Source organism: Dendrobates tinctorius, unplaced genomic scaffold, assembly GCF_039654945.1.
Source record: "Dendrobates tinctorius isolate UK_male_01 unplaced genomic scaffold, ASM3965494v1 ptg000432c, whole genome shotgun sequence".
NCBI classification, from domain to species: domain Eukaryota; kingdom Metazoa; phylum Chordata; class Amphibia; order Anura; family Dendrobatidae; genus Dendrobates; species Dendrobates tinctorius.
In genome coordinates, this window is record NW_027362095.1 from 688894 (window position 1) to 706562 (window position 17669).

The window sequence follows — 17669 nt, forward strand, 5'->3', positions numbered from 1 at the left end:
TTAGGGTTAGGGCTAGGGTTAGGGCTAGGGTTAGAATTGGGGGTTTCCACTATTTGCGTACATGAGGTGCTCTCCAAACGCAACATGGCGTCTGATCTCAATTCCAGCCAATTCTGCGTTGAAAAAGTCAAATGGTGCTCCTTCCCTTCCAAGCTCTGCCATGCACCCAAACAGTGTTTTACCCCCTCATATGGGGTATCAGCCTACTCAGGACAATTTGCAAAACTACTTTTGGGGTCCTATTTCTCCTGTTGCCCTTAGGAAAATAAAAATTTTGGGGCAAAAATATCATTTTTGTGGAAAAAAAATGTTTTGTTATTTTCACGCCTGGGCGTTATAAACTTCTGTGAAGCCCTTGTGGGTTCAAAGTTCTCACCACACATCTAGATAAGTTCTTTGGGGGGTCTAGTTTCAAAAATGGGGTCACTTGTGGGGGGTTTCCACTGTTTAGGTACATCAGGGGCTCTCCAAACGCGACATGGCGTCCGATCAGAATTCCAGCCAATTTGCATTGAAAAAGTCAAACGGCGCTCCTTCCATTCTGAGCTCTGCCATGCGCCGAAACAGTGGTTCCCTCCCACATATCAGGTATCAGCGTACTCAGGACAAATTGCACAATAATTTTTGCAGTCCAATTTCTCCTGTTACCCTTGGTAAAATAAAAAAAATTGAACCTGAAGTAATTTTTTTTGTGAAAAAAAGTTAAATGTTAATTATTTTTAAATATTCAAAAAATTCCTGTGACGCACCTGAAGGGTTAATAAACTCCTTGAATGTGGTTTGTGAATGTGGCACCTTAAGGGGTGCAGTTTTTAGAATGGTGTCACTTTTGGGTATTTTCTATCATATAGACCCCTCAAAGTGGCTTCAAATGTGATGTAGTCCGTAAAAATAAAATGGTGTTGCAAAAATGAGAGATCGCTGGTCAACTTTTAACCCTTATATCTTACTAACAAATAAAAATTTTGGTTCCAAAATTGTGCTGATGTAAAGTAAACATGTGGCAAATGTTACTTATTAAGTTTTTTGTGTGCCATATCTCTGTGGTTTACGGGCATAAAAATTCAAAGTTGGAAAATTGCGGAATTTTCAAAATTTTCGCCAAATTTCCGTTTTTCTCACAAATAAACGCAAGTTATATGAATGAAATTTTACCACTAACATGAAGTACAATATGTCACGAGAAAAGAATGTCAGAATCACCGGGATCCATGGAAGCGTTTCAGAGTTATTACCTCATAAAGGGACAGTGGTCAGAATTGTAAAAATGGGCCCGGTAGTTAACGTGCAAACCACCCTTGGTAGTGAAGGGGTTAAAGAAAAAGAAAAATATACCTAAACAGAGTATTGGGTATTTTAACAAATGATTAATAAGTTACAGTACAGTAGAGCTCATCCAAAAGAGTCTACCTTGTTGTGGTGGCGGCTTAAAATTCTTTTGGCCAGAACAAAAGCTGCTGGCTATATGTATGATCTGGGAAATGTTAATGTGTGATTGTTGAGGACGTGGTGCAGAAGTGGAGTTTTTCCAAGAGTGGGTAGTGGGACTCTTGAGGGGTGGAGGCAGGGCTGGGGTGGAGCCTGGACGGAGTCTCAAGGGGGTCCAAACATTTTTACAGTATGGTGCCCTGAAATTCCTAATGGCAGCCCTGCTGGGAAGAAACACAGCGTTTCTCTTGCAAACTAGCGCTTTTGACAATGAGTGCTTGATCTTTAATGCTTGCCATGACCACAGTAAACGCTCTTGTCTGGTTACTGTAGTGTAGTGATTGTCCTGTTTGCCATCCTCCTGAAAGTTCCCTGTTTTGATCCCGGGCAGAAAAATGTGGCTTTTCTTTGTTTTGATCCCAAACGTATATTGTTGGCTTAATTAGCATTAGTTAGCATATTCTATTGCTGGTTTAATGAGCATTACTTTTACCAATGTGATTATTTCTACCCGTTTTTGCTTTTGGCAAGCATGTGTGTTTTTGACAGTGTCTCAGTGTTCCTAATTCAAGTAACACCTGATAGGATCAAGGTGCGAAAGCAGGCATCTAGGTGCTTTTTCTTTTTGGCTTTTGGACAAAGGCATGAGAATGTTTTGTGGAGCATGGTTTTGTTTCCCTGTTTGTTCTTTTTCTCCAATAGCCTGACAAATGAAAGGTTTCTGTGTTGCAAAATGCACTTTGTCCTGTCTTCAGACATAGAGGAAGACCTCTTGACTTTGGCTGGATGTTTTTTTATTTTTCAAGTTCATTTCAGCAAGTTTAAACATCTTTAGCTTTGCACGTAGTTTCCGAAGTGTAGTGGTTGTCACGTTCATCTTACACGTGAACGGTCCCCAGTTCGAAAATGGATAGAAGCATGACCTTAGGCGTTGATATTAAAGCTTTTGACGTTGAGTCTTTGTTCTCGATGGCTCGTCATGACCACAGTAACCTTCCGCAGCCGGTTTCTGTAGTGTAGTGGTTATCACGTTCGCCTAACACGAGAAAGGTCCACAGTTCGAAAATGGATAGAAGCATGACCTTAGGAGTTGATATTAAAGCTTTTGACGTTGAGTCTTTATTCTCGAAGGCTCGTCATGACCACAGTAACCTTCTGCAGCCGGTTTCTGTAGTGTAGTGGTAATCACGTTTGCCTAACACGCGAAAGGTCCACAGTTTGAAACTGGGCAGAAACACGCTGTTACCCTTTGGTATCCAAGCTTTTGACTTTCAGTTCTTGATCTCGATTGCTTGTTGTCACCACAGTAAGCACCTGCTTCTGGTTTCTGTAGTGTAGCGGTTATCATGTTTGCCTCACACGCGAAAGGTCCCCAGTTCGAAACTGGGCAGAAACAAGGCTTTTCTCTTGGAAAATGATCTTTTTGACTTTCATTGCTTGTTCTTTATTGCTTGCCATGACCACAGCATTTTTTGTTGTTTTGAATTGGTTGGTTTCTGTAGTGTAGCTGTTATCATGTTCGTTTTACATGCGAAAGGTCCTCAGTTCGAAACTGGGCAGAAACACAGCGTTTCTCTTGTAAACTAGTGCTTTTGACAATGAGTGCTTGATCTTTAATGCTTGCCATGACCACAGTAAACGCTCTTGTCTGGTTACTGTAGTGTAGTGATTGTCCTGTTTGCCATCCTCCTGAAAGTTCCCTGCTTTGATCCCGGGCAGAAACACGTGGCATTTCTTTATTTTGATCACAAACGTATATTGTTGGCTTAACCCCTTCCTGACATGAGACGTACTATCCCGTCCACAGTACCCGGGCCCGTATGACCGGGGACGGGATAGTATGTCTACCGCGATCAGCGGCGCCCACGTGGTGAGCGCCGCTGATCGCGGCCGGGTGTCAGCTGATTATCACAGCTGACACCCGGCACAATGTGTCAGGGGCGGTCACGGACCGCCCCCGACACGTTAACCCCTTGCACACCGCGATCAAACATGATCGCGGTGTACCGGGGGTTAAAGGGAAGCATCGGCAGGGAGGGGGCTCCCTCCGTGCTTCCCTGAGCCCCCCACGGCAGCGCAATGTGCAGCGCTGCTGCGGGGGGCTCCTTTCCTCCAGGCCCCCGAATCCAAGATGGCGACGGGGGCCTTCGGGGGCCTGGGGAAGCTGGCTTCCTCAGTGCCTGCAAAGCGCATGCATGAGGAAGCCTTGTGCACTGCCTGTGACAGATTGCTGATCTGTCACAGTGATCTGTGATGTGACAGATCAGCGATCTGTCACAGGACAGTGATGTCCCACCTGGGACTATGTAATAAAGTTAAAAAAAATATTAAAAAAAAGTGTAAAAATAAATTAAAAAAAATCGCCAAATAAATTAGTAAAAAAAAAAAAAAATATTCCCCAATAAATTCATTTTTTGAAAATAATAAAAAAAAAAACAATAAAAGTACACATATTAGGTATCGCCGCGTCCGTAACGACCTGCCCTATAAAACTGTCCCAATAGTTAACCCCTTTAGCGAACCCCTTAAAAAACAAAAATAAAAAACGAAGCAAAAAATAATGATTTATTTTCATACCGCCAAACAAAAAGTGCAATAACGCGCGATCAAAAAGACGCATATAAATATCCATGGTACCGCTGAAAACGTCATCTTGTCCCGCAAAAAACAAGCCGCCACACAGCATCATCAGCAAAAAAATAAAAAAGTTATAACTCGCAGAATAAAGCGATGCAAAAATAATTATTTTTTATATAAAATAGTTTTCATTGCATAAAACTGACAAAAACATAAAAAAACGACCTAAATGAGGTATCGCTGTAACCGTACTGACCCGAAGAATAAAACCGCTTTATCAATTTTACCGCACGCGGAACGGTGTAAACGCACCCCCCCCAAAAGAAATTCATGAAACGCTGGTTTTTGTTCATTCTGCGTCACAAAAATCGGAATAAAAAGCGATCAAAAAATTTCACGTGCCCGAAAATGGTACCAATAAAAACGTCAACTCGTCCCGCAAAAAATAAGACCTCACATGACTCGGTGGATCAAAATACGGAAAAATTATAGCTCTCAATATGTGGTGATGCAAAAACTATTTTTACAATAAAAAGCGTCTTTTAGCGTGCGACAGCCGCCAAACATAAAAACCGCCATAAATAGTAAATCAAACCCCCCGTTATCACCCCCTTAGTTAGGGAAAAATAATAAAATAAAAAAATGTATTTATTTCCATTTTTCCATTAGGGTTAGGGCTAGGGGTGTGTTGGGGTAGGGTTAGGGTAGGGTTAGGGTTAGGGCTAGGGCTAGGGCTAGGGCTAGGGCTAGGGTTAGGGCTAGGGTTAGGGCTAGGGTTAGGGCTAGGGCTAGGGTTAGGGCTAGGGTTAGGGCTAGGGTTAGGGGCGTGTTGGGGTTCGGGTTGGAGTTAGAATTGGGGGTTTCCACTGTTTGGGCACATCAGGGGCTCTCCAAATGCAACAAGGCGTCTGATCTCAATTCCAGCCAATTCTGAGTTGAAAAAGTCAAATGGTGCTCCTTCCCTTCCAAGCTCTGCTATGCGCCCAAACAGTGTTTTACCCCCACATGTAGGGTATCAGCCTACTCAGGACAAATTGCAAAACAATTTTTGGGGTCCAATTTCTCCTGTTACCCTTAGGAAAATAAAAAATTGGGGGCAAAAATATCATTTTTGTGGAAAAAAATGATTTTTTTATTTTCACGTCCGAGCGTTATAAACTTCTGTGAAGCACTTGGGGGTTCAAAGTGCTCACCACACATCTAGAAAAGTTCCGTGGGGGTCTAGTGTCCAAAATGGGGTCACTTGTGGGGAGTTTCAATAGTTTAGGTACATCAGGGGCTCTCCAAACGCACATGACACCCGCAGACCATTCCATCAAAGTATGCATTCCAAAACGTCACTGCTTCCCTTCCAAGCCCCGACGTGTGTTCATACAGTAGTTTTCTCCCACATATGGGAAATCAGCGTACTCAGGACAAATTGGACAACAAGTTTTGGGGTCCAATTTCTCCTGGTACCCTTGGGAAAATAAAAAAATGGTGACTAAAAGATCATGTTTGTGGAAAAAATACGAATTTTTTATTTTCACGCCCGGGCGTTGTAAACTTCTGTGAAGCACTGGGGGGGTCAAAGTGCTCACCACACATCTAGATAAGTTCCTTGGGGGGTCTAGGTTACAAAATGGTGTCATTTGTGGGGGGTTTCCACTGTTTAGGTACATTAGGGGCTCTCCAAAGGCAACATGACACCCGCAGACCATTCCATCAAAGTCTGCATTCCAAAACGTCACTACTTCCCTTCCGAGCCCCGACGTGTGCCCATACAGTAGTTTTCTCCCACATATGGGGTATCAGCATACTCAGGACAAATTGGACAACAACTTTTGGGGTCCAATTTCTCCTGGTACCCTTGGGAAAATAAAAAAATGGTGACTAAAAGATCATGTTTGTGGAAAAAATACGAATTTTTTATTTTCACGCCCGGGCGTTGTAAACTTCTGTGAAGCACTGGGGGGGTCAAAGTGCTCACCACACATCTAGATAAGTTCCTTGGGGGGTCTAGTTTACAAAATGGTGTCATTTGTGGGGGGTTTCCACTGTTTAGGTACATTAGGGGCTCTCCAAAGGCAACATGACACCCGCAGACCATTCCATCAAAGTCTGCATTCCAAAACGTCACTACTTCCCTTCCGAGCCCCGACGTGTGCCCATACAGTAGTTTTCTCCCACATATGGGGTATTGATACTCAGGACAAATTGGACAACAACTTTTGGGGTCCAATTTCTCCTGGTACCCTTGGGAAAATAAAAAAATGGTGACTAAAAGATCATGTTTGTGGAAAAAATACGAATTTTTTATTTTCACGCCCGGGCGCTGTAATCTTCTGTGAAGCACTGGGGGGGTCAAAGTGCTCACCACACATCTAGATAAGTTCCTTGGGGGGTCTAGTTTACAAAATGGTGTCATTTGTGGGGGGTTTCCACTGTTTAGGTACATTAGGGGCTCTCCAAAGGCAACATGACACCCGCAGACCATTCCATCAAAGTCTGCATTCCAAAACGTCACTACTTCCCTTCCGAGCCCCGACGTGTGCCCATACAGTAGTTTTCTCCCACATATGGGGTATCAGCATACTCAGGACAAATTGGACAACAACTTTTGGGGTCCAATTTCTCCTGGTACCCTTGGGAAAATAAAAAAATGGTGACTAAAAGATCATCTTTGTGGAAAAAATACGAATTTTTTATTTTCACGCCCGGGCGTTGTAAACTTCTGTGAAGCACTAGGGGGGTCAAAGTTCTCACCACACATCTAGATAAGTTCCTTAGGGGGTCTATTTTCCAAAATGGTGTCATTTGTGGGGGGTTTCCACTGTTTTGGTACATCAGGGGTTTTCCAAACGCGACATGGTGTCCGATCTCAATTCCAGCCAAAAACGTCAAGTGGCGCTGCTTCCCTTCCGAGCTCTGCCATGCGCCCAAATAGTGGTTTACCCCCACATGTGGGGTATCAGCGTACTCAGGACAAATTGCACAATAACTTTTAGGGTCCTGTTACCCTTGGGAAAATAAGAATTGAGGGTGAAAAGATCATTTTTGTGGAAAAAAATATGATTTTTTAATTGTATGGCTTTATGTTATAAACTTCTGTGAAGCCCATGGGGGTTCAAAGTTCTCACCACACATCTAGATAAGTACCTTGGGGGGTCTAGTTTCCAAAATGGGGTCACTTGTAGGGGGTTTCCACTGTTTAGGTACATCAGGGACTCTCCAAACGTGACATGGCGTCCAATCTGAATTCCAGCCAATTTTGCATTGAAAAAGTCAAACTGCGCTCCTTCCATTCTGAGCTCTGCCATGCGCCGAAACAGTCGTTCCCCCCCACATATCAGGTATCTGCGTACTCAGGACAAACTGCACAATAACTTTTGCAGTTCAATTTCTCCTGTTACCCTTGGTAAAATAAAAAAAATTGAACCTGAAGTATTTTTTTTACGAAAAAAAGTTAGATGTTCATTTTTTTTAAAATATTCAAAAAATTTCATGTGATGCACCTAAAGGGTTAATAAACTTCTTGAATGTGGTTTTGAGCACCTTAAGGGGTGCAGTATTTAGAATGGTGTCACTTTTGGGTATTTTCTATCATATAGACCCCTCAAAGTGGCTTCAAATGTGATGTGGTCCTAAAAATAAAATGGTGTTGTAAAAATGAGAAATTGCTGGTCAAATTTTAACCCTTATAACTTCCTAACAAAAAAAAATTTTGGTTCCAAAATTGTGCTGATGTAAAGTAATCATGTGGGAAATGTTAGTTATCAAGTTTTTTGTGTGCCGTATCTCTGTGATTTAAGGGCATAAAAATTCAAAGTTGGAAAATTGCAAAATTTTCAAAATTTTCGCCAAATTTCCGTTTTTCTCACAAATAAACGCAAGTTATTTGAATGAAATTTTACCACTAACATGAAGTACAATATGTCACGAGAAAACAATGTCAGAATCACCGGGATCCATGGAAGCGTTTCAGAGTTATTACCTCATAAAGGGACAGTGGTCAGAATTGTAAAAATTGGCCTGGTCATGAACGTGCAAACCACCCTTGGGGGTGAAGGGGTTAATTAGCCTTAGTTAGCATATTCTATTGCTGGTTTAATGAGCTTTACTTTTACCAATGTGATTATTTCTACCCGTTTTTGCTTTTGGCAAGCATGTGTGTTTTTGACAGTGTCTAAGTGTTCCTAATTCAAGTAACACCTGATAGGATCAAGGTGCGAAAGCAGGCATCTAGGTGCTTTTTCTTTTTGGCTTTTGGACAAAGGCATGAGAATGTTTTGTGGAGCATGGTTTTGTTTCCCTGTTTGTTCTTTTTCTCCAATAGCCTGACAAATGAAAGGTTCCTGTGTTGCAAAATGCACTTTGTCCTGTCTTCAGACATAGAGGAAGACCTCTTGACTTTGGCTGGCTGTTTTTTTCTTTTTCAAGTACATTTCAGCATGTTTAAACATCTTTATCTTTGCATGTAGTTTCTGAAGTGTAGTGGTTGTCAAGTTCACCTCACACGCCAACGGTCCCCAGTTCGAAACTGGATAGAAGCATGACATTAGGCGTTGACATTAAAGCTTTTGTCGTTGAGTCTTTGTTCTCGATGGCTCGTCATGACCACAGTAACCTTCCGCAGCCGGATTCTGTAGTGTAGTGGTTATCACGTTCGCCTAACACACCAAAGGTCCCCAGTTCTAAACTGGGCAGAAACACGCTGTTACCCTTTGGTATCCAAGCTTTTGACTTTCAGGTCTTGATCTCGATTGCTTGTTGTCACCACAGTACGCGCTTGCTTCCGGTTTCTGTAGTGTAGCGGTTATCACTTTCGCATCACACGCGAAAAGTCCCCAGTTCGAAACTGGGCAGAAACACAGCTTTTGTCTTGGAAAACGAGCTTTTTGTCTTGGAAAACGATCTTTTTGACTTTCAGTGCTTGTTCTTTATTGCTTGCCATGACCACAGCATTTTTTGCTTGTTTGTATCGGTTGGTTTCTGTAGTGTAGCGGTTATCACGTTCGCTTTACACGCGAACGGTCCTCAGTTCGAAACTGGGCAGAAACACAGCGTTCCTCTTGCAAGCTAGTGCTTTTGACAATGAGTGCTTGATCTTTAATGCTTGCCATGACCACAGTAAACGCTCTTGTCTGGTTACTGTAGTGTAGTGATTGTCCTGTTTGCCATCCTCCTGAAAGTTCCCTGTTTTGATCCCGGGCAGAAACATGTGGATTTTCTTTATTTTGATCACAAACGTATATTGTTGGCTTAATTAGCCTTAGTTAGAATATTCTATTGCTGGTTTAATGAGCATTACTTTTACCAATATCATTATTTCTACCCGTTTTTGCTTTTGGCAAGCATGTGTGTTTTTGACAGTGTCTAAGTGTTCCTAATTCAAGTAACACCTGATAGGATCAAGGTGCGAAAGCAGGCATCTAGGTGCTTTTTCTTTTTGGCTTTTGGACAAAGGCATGAGAATGTTTTGTGGAGCATGGTTTTGTTTCCCTGTTTGTTCTTTTTCTCCAATAGCCTGACAAATGAAAGGTTCCTGTGTTGCAAAATGCACTTTGTCCTGTCTTCAGACATAGAGGAAGACCTCTTGACTTTGGCTGGATGTTTTTTTCTTTTTCAAGTTCATTTCAGCATGTTTAAACATCTTTAGCTTTGCATGGAGTTTCTGAAGTGTAGTGGTTGTCACGTTCACCTCACGCGCGAACGGTCCCCAGTTAGAAACTGGATAGAAGCATGACATTAGGCGTTGATATTAAAGCTTTTGACGTTGAGTCTTTGTTCTCGATGGCTCGTCATGACCACAGTAACCTTCCGCAGCCGGTTTCTGTAGTGTAGTGGTTATCACGTTCGCCTAACACGCGAAAGGTCCCCAGTTCGAAATTGGGCTGAACCACGCTGTTACCATTTGGTATCCAAGCTTTTGACTTTCAGTTCTTGATCTCGATTGCTTGTTGTCACCACAGTAAGCGCTTGCATCCGGTTTCTGTAGTGTAGCGGTTATCACGTTCGCCTCACACGCGAAAGGTCCCCAGTTCGAAACTGGGCAGAAACACAGCTTTTTCTCTTGGAAAATGATCTTTTTGACTTTCAGTGCTTGTTCTTTATTGCTTGCCATGACCACAGCATTTTTTGTTTGTTTGAATCGGTTGGTTTCTGTAGTGTAGCGGTTATCACGTTCGCTTTACACGTGAAAAGTCCTCAGTTTGAAACTGGGCAGAAACACAGCGTTCCTCTTGCAAACTAGCGCTTTTGACAATGAGTGCTTGATCTTTAATGCTTGCCATGACCACAGTAAACCCTCTTGTCTAGTTACTGTAGTGTAGTGATTGTCCTGTTTGCCATCCTCCTGAATGTTCCCTGTTTTGATCCCGGGCAGAAACATGTGGCTTTTCTTTATTTTGATCACAAACGTATATTGTTGGCTTAATTAGCCTTAGTTAGCATATTCTATTGCTGGTTTAATGAGCATTACTTTTACCAATGTGATTATTTCTACCCGTTTTTGCTTTTGGCAAGCATGTGTGTTTTTGACAGTGTCTAAGTGTTCCTAATTCAAGTAACACCTGATAGGATCATGGTGCGAAAGCAGGCATCTAGGTGCTTTTTCTTTTTGGCTTTTGGACAAAGGCATGAGAATGTTTTGTGGAGCATGGTTTTGTTTCCCTGTTTTTTCTTTTTCTCCAATAGCCTGACAAATGAAAGGTTCCTGTGTTGCAAAATGTACTTTGTCCTGTCTTCAGACATAGAGGAAGACCTCTTGACTTTGGCTGGCTGTTTTTTTCTTTTTCAAGTTCATTTCAGCTTGTTTAAACATCTTTATCTTTGCATGGAGTTTTTGAAGTGTAGTGGTTGTCACGTTCACCTCACACGCGAAAGGTCCTCTGTTCGAAACTGGATAGAAGCATGACATTAGGCGTTGATATTAAAGCTTTTGACGTTGAGTCTTTGTTCTCGATGGCTCGTCATGACCACAGTAACCTTCCGCAGCCGGTTTCTGTAGTGTAGTGGTTATCACGTTCGCCTAACACGCGAAAGGTCCCCAGTTCGAAACTGGGCAGAAACACGCTGTTACCCTTTGGTATCCAAGCTTTTGACTTTCAGTTCTTGATCTCGATTGCTTGTTGTCACCACAGTAAGCGCTTGCATCCGGTTTCTGTAGTGTAGCGGTTATCACGTTTGCCTCACACGCGAAAAGTCCCCAGTTCGAAACTGGGCAGAAACACAGCTTTTGTCTTGGAAAACGAGCTTTTTGTCTTGGAAAACGATCTTTTTGACTTTCAGTGCTTGTTCTTTATTGCTTGCCATGACCACAGCATTTTTTGTTTGTTTGAATCGGTTGGTTTCTGTAGTGTAGCGGTTATCACGTTCGCTTTACATGCGAAAGGTCCTCAGTTCGAAACTGGGCAGAAACACAGCGTTCCTCTTGCAAACTAGTGCTTTTGACAATGAGTGCTTGATCTTTAATGCTTGCCATGACCACAGTAAACGCTCTTGTCTGGTTACTGTAGTGTAGTGATTGTCCTGTTTGCCATCCTCCTGAAAGTTCCCTGTTTTGATCCCGGGCAGAAACATGTGGCTTTTCTTTATTTTGATCACAAACGTATATTGTTGGCTTAATTAGCCTTAGTTAGCATATTCTATTGCTGGTTTAATGAGCATTACTTTTACCAATGTGATTATTTCTACCCGTTTTTGCTTTTGGCAAGCATGTGTGTTTTTGACAGTGTCTAAGTGTTCCTAATTCAAGTAACACCTGATAGGATCATGGTGCGAAAGCAGGCATCTAGGTGCTTTTTCTTTTTGGCTTTTGGACAAAGGCATGAGAATGTTTTGTGGAGCATGGTTTTGTTTCCCTGTTTGTTCTTTTTCTCCAATAGCCTGACAAATGAAAGGTTCCTGTGTTGCAAAATGCACTTTGTCCTGTCTTCAGACATAGAGGAAGACCTCTTGACTTTGGCTGGCTGTTTTTTTCTTTTTCAAGTTCATTTCAGCATGTTTAAACATCTTTAGCTTTGCATGGAGTTTCTGAAGTGTAGTGGTTGTCACGTTCTCCTCACACGTGACAGGTCCCCAGTTCGAACCTGGGCAGAAACACAGCTTTTTTTTCTCTTGGAAAACGATATTTTTGACTTTCAGTGCTTGTTCTTTATTGCTTGCCATGACCACAGCATTTTTTGTTTTTTTTGAATCGGTTGGTTTCTGTAGTGTAGCGGTTATCACGTTTGCTTTACACACGAAAGGTCCTCAGTTCGAAACTGGATAGAAGCATGACATTAGGCGTTGATGCTAAAGCTTTTGACGTTGAGTCTTTGTTCTCGATGGCTCGTCATGACCACAGTAACCTTCCGCAGCTGGTTTCTGTAGTGTAGTGGTTATCACGTTCGCCTAACACGCGAAAGGTCCCCAGTTCGAAACTGGGCAGAAACACGATGTTACCCTTTGGTATCCAAGCTTTTGACTTTCAGTTCTTGATCTCGATTGCTTGTTGTCACCACAGTAAGCACTTGCTTCTGGTTTCTGTAGTGTAGAGGCTATCACGTTCACCTCACACGCGAAAGGTCCCCAGTTCGAAACTGGGCAGAACCACAGCTTTTCTCTTGGAAAACGATCTTTTTGACTTTCAGTGCTTGTTTTTTATTGCTTGTCATGACCACAGCACTTTTTGTTTTTTTGAATTGGTTGGTTTCTGTAGTGTAGCGTGTATCATGTTCGCTTTACACGCGGAAGGTCCTCACTTCGAAACTGGGCAGAAACACAGCGTTTCTCTTGCAAACTAGCGCTTTTGACAATGAGTGCTTGATCTTTAATGCTTGCCATGACCACAGTAAACGCTCTTGTCTGGTTACTGTAGTGTAGTGATTGTCCTGTTTGCCATCCTCCTGAAAGTTCCCTGTTTTGATCCCGGGCAGAAACATGTGTCTTTTCTTTATTTTGATCACAAACGTATATTGTTGGCTTAATTAGCATTAGTTAGCATATTCTATTGCTGGTTTAATGAGCATTACTTTTACCAATGTGATTATTTCTACCCTTTTTTGCTTTTGGCAAGCATGTGTGTTTTTGACAGTGTCTAAGTGTTCCAGGGGAAGAGTCTTGAGGAGATCATTTGCATATTCCCAGTGCCTTCTGGGATAAGTGAAGAGTCTCCGTGAGCTCAACGATCACTGGGTTTTGGCCGTTGCAGCTGAAAAGAGGAAATCGGAAAAATTTTTGCTCATCTTTCATCATTTTTAAGAAATCTCAAGATGGAAGAGGCCAGGAGCCATTTGGTGAGCTGCATTTCTTGCTACATGTTTACAGATTTACCAGTGGAAAAGCCAAACTTCTCTTGCCACAAATGCAAGCTTGTGACCCTGTTGGAGGAAAAGTTGCAAAATCTCGAAGAGAGGTTAGCTACGTTGAAGATCATTAAGGAAGGTGAAGAGTTCTTGGACAGAGCAGAATTATCTCTTCATGTTACAGAAAGAGAAGAAATTCGAAGTGCACCTGAATAAACAGAGGAATGGAGACATGTGACCCAGAGAAGCAGGAGGATCAGGAGGCAGTCAGCACCCATACTGCTCAGAAACCAGTACCAGGCTCTCACGCAGGAAAACGATGACGAAACACATCAGGATAAGACTTTGCCAACAAACAGCAACCTTGTACGCCTTCAGAGTCCTCCTAGATGGAGAAAGAAAAATGTTGTGAAGAAGAAACGGAGAGTGGTGGTCATGGGGGATTCCCTGTTGAGAGGAACAGAGGCCGCTATCTGCAGACCGGATATAACTTCAAGAGAAATGTGCTGTCTTCCAGGTGCAAAAATTAAAGATGTGTCTGACAGGATATCAGGACTCTTCAGACCTACAGATGACTATCCATTCCTGCTACTACATGTGGGAACAAATGACACCGCAAGAAACGACCTGGTAACCATCTGCAGAGACTTTGAAGACTTAGGCAAGAAAGTAAAAGAACTGGGAGCGCAGGTGGTCTTCTCTTCCATCCTCCCAGTGGATGGCCATGGAACAAGGAGGTGGAATAAGATTCTGCAGGTGAACAACTGGCTACGTCGATGGTGCCGTCAGCAACGATTTGGATTTCTGGATCACGGAGTGAACTACTTATACGATGGACTACTTGCTAGAGATGGGGTGCACCTTACGAAGACTGGAAAGCAGGTATTTGGAAGTCGCCTTGCTACACTTGTAAGGAGAGCTTTAAACTAGAACAACATGGGAAGGGAAGCAAAAGACCAGAAAAAGCCATACACCTGACAAATGCTATTGAGAACTCTGCTATTAGAAGTGGAAAGGAAGAACAAAGACGAAAGAATCTAATTAATAAAAATATTGGAGAAAGAGAAACCAATCACAAACTAAAATGTTTCTATACTAATGCACAAAGCATGGGCAACAAACAAGGAGAATTGGAACTACTAACACAGGAAAAGAAATATGATGTAATTGGAATCACCGAAACTTGGTGGGACAATACACATGATTGGAATACAAGACTAGAAGGATACAACTTATTTGCAAGAAACAGACTTGATAAACGAGGAGGGGGTGTCGCATTGTATGTTAGAAACGCGTATATCTGCACAGAGATTGAAGCTTCAGAGACTGGGAGTTCTGTGGAAACTGTTTGGGTAAGAATACAAGGACAGTACAATGGAAAGGACACCATTGTAGGCATTTACTACAGGCCGCCTGTGCAAGCTGAAGATATGGATGAACTCTTTATGCATCAAATGGCCAAGTTCTCCAAAAAATATGACATAGTTGTCATGGGAGATTTCAACTATCCAGACATTTGTTGGGAATCTCTCTCAGGCAAAACTAACAGGTCAAGGAAATTCTTATCCTCTCTTGCTGACAACTTTATCTTCCAAAAGGTAAGGGAGAAAACAAGGGGAACTGCTACCTTGGATCTAATCCTTATAAACAGGGAGGAAATGGTTGAGGAGGTAAAAGTGGCTGGGACCCTAGGAGGTAGCGACCATGCTATTTTAGAATTTTGGATAACTAGAGGCGGAAGACCTGTGAAGACTCAGACGTCAAGGTTAGATTTCAGAAAGGCAGATTTTAAGGGATTCAGAAAGAGAATTGGAGGGATCCAATGGCTGGATATCCTTAAAGACAAAAATGTCCAGGAAGGATGGGAAATCTTGAAAAATGAAATTCTCAAAGCACAGTTGTTAACAATTCCGAAAAGAGGGAAGAATAGGAAGCATTTAAGGAAACCAGGATGGATGAACACAGAACTTAAGCACATGCTAAAAAGGAAGAAAAAAATGTTTATAAAATGGAAAGACGGAGGCATATCTAAAGAAGAATATAATTCTGTCTGCAGAACCTGCAGGGCACAAATCAGATTAGCTAAAGCTGAAAATGAATTGAGGCTTGCAAGAGATGTCAAAAGCAATAATAAAGGATTTTGGGGATATGTCAAAAGTAAAAGAAAAGTCAAAGATGCTATAGGATTTTTACAGGATGAAAATGATGAAATGGTAAGACAGGATGTTGAGAAGGCTGAACTTTTAAATTCCTATTTTGCATCTGTTTTCTCTCAGAAAGGAAATGTAACATCAACTGTTATTCACTGTGCTATTAAGGGAATAGAAGAATCCAGGATATCTATAAACAGAAAGATAGTGAGAAAACACTTAGCTAACCTAAATGAATTCAAGTCTCCAGGTCCAGATGAATTACACCCCAGAGTGCCAGAAGACTGGAGAAGAGCAAATGTTGTTCCTATCTTCAAAAAGGGGAAGAAGGTGGACCCAGGCAACTATAGGCTGGTGAGTCTGACTTCTATACCAGGAAAGATCTTTGAACAAATTATTAAACAACATGTATGTCAATACCTGGATAAGAATGAAGTGATTATACAGAGTCAGCATGGGTTTGTAACTAATAAGTCATGTCACACTAATTTAATTTCCTTCTATGATGGTATCACTGATTGGGTGGATCAAGGAAATGCTGTAGATATAGTATATCTTGACTTCAGCAAAGCATTTGACAAAGTCTCTCATACAATCCTTATTGAAAAAATGACTAAGTATGGAATGGACAAGGCAACTGTTAGGTGGATTCATAACTGGCTTAGTGATCGGACCCAAAGAGTGGTCGTAAATGGCTGCACATCCAGTTGGAAGAATGTCTCAAGTGGGGTACCACAGGGCTCTGTCCTGGGCCCTGTATTGTTCAACATCTTTATCAACGATTTAGATGAAGGAATTGAGGGTAAACTGATTAAATTTGCTGATGACACAAAGCTAGGAGGGATAGCTAATACTAGAGAAGAGAGAGAGAGGATTCAAAAAGATTTAAATAAACTGGAGAAGTGGGCAGCAACTAACAGAATGGTTTTTAACAGGGAGAAATGCAAAGTACTACATCTGGGCAATAAAAATGAAAAAAGCATATATAGAATGGGAGGAATAGGGCTAAGTGACAGCACATGTGAAAAAGACTTGGGTATACTAATAGATCACAGACTGAATATGAGTCAACAGTGTGATGCAGCAGCAAAAAAGGCAAATGCAATTCTAGGATGTATTAACAGAAGCATACAGTCTAGATCACGTGAAGTCATTATTTCCCTCTACTCCTCTTTGGTCAGACCTCATCTGGAATATTGTGTCCAGTTTTGGGCACCACATTTTAAAAAAGACATCAACAAACTGGAGCAAGTTCAGAAAAGAGCGACCAGAATGGTGACCGGTCTGCAAACCCTGTCTTATGAGGAAAGGTTGCAGGATTTGGGAATGTTTAGTTTGCAAAAGAGAAGACTGAGAGGAGACTTAATAGCTGTATACAAATATCTAAAGGGCTGTCACATTGTAGAAGGATCAAATTTATTCTCATTTGCACAAGGAAAGACTAGAAGCAATGGGATGAAACTGAATGGGAGGAGACACAGATTAGATATTAGAAAAAACTTGTTGACAGTTAGAGTGATCAATGAGTGGAACAGGCTGACACGAGAAGTAGTGAGTTCTCCTTCATTGGAAGTCTTCAAACAGAGGCTGGACAGATATCTGACTGGGATGATTTAGCGAATCCTGCTTTGAGCAGGGGGTTGGACCAGATGGCCCAGGAGGTCCCTTCCAACTCTATGATTCTAATTCAATTAACACCTGATAGGCTCAAGGTGCGAAAGCAGGCATCTAGGTGCTTTTTCTTTTTGGCTTTTGGACAAAGGCATGAGAATGTTTTGTGGAAAATGGTTTTGTTTCCCTGTTTGTTCTTTTTTCCAATAGCCTGACAAATGAAAGGTTCCTGTGTTGCAAAATGCACTTTGTCCTGTCTTCAGACATAGAGGAAGACCTCTTGACTTTGGCTGGCTGTTTTTTTCTTTTTCAAGTTCATTTCATCATGTTTAAACATCTTTATCTTTGCATGGAGTTTCTGAAGTGTAGTGGTTGTCACGTACATCTCACACGCGAACGGTCCCCAGTTCGAAACTGGATAGAAGCATGACATTAGGCGTTGATATTAAAGCTTTTGACGTTGAGTCTTTGTTCTCGATGGCTCGTCATGACCACAGTAACCTTCCCCAGCCGGTTTCTGTAGTGTAGTGGTTATCACGTTCGCCTAACACGCGAAAGGTCCCCAGTTCGAATCTGGGCAGAAACACGCAGTTACCCTTTGGTATCCAAGCTTTTGACTTTCAGTTCTTGATCTCGA

The 17669-nt window shown here is 42.0% G+C and overlaps 7 non-coding genes across 7 annotated transcripts; all 7 read left to right on the forward strand.

Annotated features, from left to right (window-relative positions):
• Window positions 1-2751: 2751 nt before the first annotated feature.
• TRNAV-CAC (transfer RNA valine (anticodon CAC)) lies at window positions 2752-2824 on the forward strand. Its single transcript has one exon. It is a non-coding gene; the product is annotated as a tRNA-Val (tRNA).
• A 6148-nt stretch (window positions 2825-8972) lies between these two features.
• Window positions 8973-9045, forward strand: TRNAV-UAC (transfer RNA valine (anticodon UAC)). The gene has a single exon. It is a non-coding gene; the product is annotated as a tRNA-Val (tRNA).
• Window positions 9046-9972: 927 nt separating this feature from the next.
• Window positions 9973-10045, forward strand: TRNAV-CAC (transfer RNA valine (anticodon CAC)). Its single transcript has one exon. It is a non-coding gene; the product is annotated as a tRNA-Val (tRNA).
• A 938-nt stretch (window positions 10046-10983) lies between these two features.
• Window positions 10984-11056, forward strand: TRNAV-AAC (transfer RNA valine (anticodon AAC)). The gene has a single exon. It is a non-coding gene; the product is annotated as a tRNA-Val (tRNA).
• Window positions 11057-11332: 276 nt separating this feature from the next.
• Window positions 11333-11405, forward strand: TRNAV-UAC (transfer RNA valine (anticodon UAC)). The gene has a single exon. It is a non-coding gene; the product is annotated as a tRNA-Val (tRNA).
• Window positions 11406-12347: 942 nt separating this feature from the next.
• On the forward strand, window positions 12348-12420 carry TRNAV-AAC (transfer RNA valine (anticodon AAC)). Its single transcript has one exon. It is a non-coding gene; the product is annotated as a tRNA-Val (tRNA).
• Window positions 12421-17545: 5125 nt separating this feature from the next.
• Window positions 17546-17618, forward strand: TRNAV-AAC (transfer RNA valine (anticodon AAC)). Its single transcript has one exon. It is a non-coding gene; the product is annotated as a tRNA-Val (tRNA).
• Window positions 17619-17669: the final 51 nt, after the last annotated feature.